Source organism: Octopus bimaculoides, chromosome 30, assembly GCF_001194135.2.
Source record: "Octopus bimaculoides isolate UCB-OBI-ISO-001 chromosome 30, ASM119413v2, whole genome shotgun sequence".
Taxonomy (NCBI): domain Eukaryota; kingdom Metazoa; phylum Mollusca; class Cephalopoda; order Octopoda; family Octopodidae; genus Octopus; species Octopus bimaculoides.
Genome location: NC_069010.1, coordinates 1,759,571 through 1,761,766, shown reverse-complemented (window position 1 = coordinate 1,761,766; position 2,196 = coordinate 1,759,571).

Below are 2,196 nucleotides of genomic sequence, written 5' to 3'. Positions count from 1 at the left end.
GAATATCCCCGAGAACTACGTTAAGGGTACACGTGTCCGTGGAGTGCTCAGCCACTTGCACGTTAATTTCACGAGCAGGCTGTTCCGTTGATCGGATCAACTGGAACCCTCGACGTCGTAAGCGACGGAGTGCCAACAACAAGAAAGACAACAACCGAGACAAGTAGAGAAGTTTAAGTTTTTCAGTGTCATATTCACAAGTGATGGGAAGCAGGAGGCTGGATTGGTTGCTAGGACTGCAGATGCTGACACAGACATGCGCCAGGTCCAGCATTCAATCATCAGAAGAGAAGAGGTTGGTTAAAAAAAGTCAGACTTATTGTCTTCAGTTTGGTTTTCATGCCTATCCTTACCTATGGTTATGAATGTTGGATAGGCGCAGGCGTGGTTGTGTTGTAAGAAACTTGCATCGTAACCGCATGGTTCCCGGTTCAGTCCTACTGCGTGGCACCTTGGGTAAATGTTTTTTAACTATAGCCCCGGACCGGCCAAAGCCTTGTGAGTGGATTTGGTAGACGGAAACCGAAAGAAGGCCGTTGTATATATGTACATAAATATGGCTGTGTGTGTCTTTACGTCTGTGTTTGTCCCCCCAACATCGCTTGACAACCGATGCTGGTGTGTTTACGTCCCCGTAACTTAGCGTTCAGCAAAAGAGATCGATAGAATAAGTACTAGGCTTACATAGAATAAGTCCTGGGGTCGATTTTCTCGACTAAAGGCGGTGCTCCAGCATGGCCGCAGTCAAATGACTGAAACAAGTAAAAGAGTAAACGAGTAAAAGAGTAGAGGTGACAATATGTATCCCTGCCGAAGTCTTACACCCACTTTGAAAGATTTCGACCCAAACACAAATATCTGGGCATTCCTGTAGAGACTTCACGGCAACTAGAAGTTGCTCATTAATCCCACACTCCTGCAAAACCATCCACCGTATGTCTCATGCGATTATATGCCATCCCGAGGTCTAAGTGCACACTTCTTGGCAATATTTTTCACGATTTCCTGAAGATCTGCTATAAAGCGAATATCTCGGTCGGTTCTTTAGTAATCTTGAGTTCCGCAATTTCTGCACATCTTTTTTACAGATAGTTAGCAGAGACTTTAACGAGGAGGCTCAACAAGAATATTCCTCTCTCATTAGTACACTTTCTCTAGTTTCCTGATTTTTTTTTTTTTTAATTGGGATTATCATCCCGGATAGCCATTGCTTTGGATGTCTCTCCAGAGATCCAAACCACCTGGCATACACGAATCACCCAGAGAATAGCTTCTCTATTTAAGGCTGTTACCATCTCTCAAGCCAAATTCTGTTCATTCCAGCAGCCTTACCACATTTTAGTACTTTAATCGCTTCTGTGATCTTACCATATGTGAAATTAGCCTCCACCCCTGGAAGCACTTCGTGTTTACCAGCAGATCTTTATCGTGACTGGATTTAGCAGATTAGTAAATGCTCTTCTCAGTTGAGAAAAACCCCAGCAGGTGTGGAAGAAGGATTCTTTGACGATGTCGCTGGATTATGCACTGAAATACTTTATTGACCAATTTAAAGTCAGAAACCGGCTTAACCTCAAAGTACACTCAAAGACGGTAAAAACTTAAGAGGTTTTTACCGTTTCTACTGCAGTTTTTCGCCTCACTGCACTGCCGGCAAATGATGAGACTTGTTTCCAAGTCAAGCTTTTTAAACTGCCTTCATTGTTCGGATGGTATTTTTAACTTTCAAGCTAAAACAGCGCGTTCTTTTATCATCTGGTGCTGCACTGAGCCGCTTTCCCCCACAGCATTATACAGTCGAAGAAGAAATTGCATTACTAAATCTCCACTCCGTTTTGGTATCCTCAATTTGTTACTCCGGAAAATCCCAGAATTTGGATGCAATAGTGCCTGGAGCAATCTTGGGGTATCCGTTGTCCATACTGAATATTTTTCTTCTGGCTTTAGTATATAGACGTGACTGTGTGGTAAGAAGCTTGCTTCCCATTCACATGGTTCCGAGTTCACTCCCACTGCGTGACAACTTAGGCAAGTGTCTTCTACTATAGCCTCGAGCCGATCAAAGCCTTAAGTGGATTTGGTAGGCGGAAACTGAAAAAAGCCCGTCATTATATATCAGCATGACCGCAGCCACTTGGCTGAAACACATAAATAAATAAATAAATAAATATATATATATATATATATATATATATA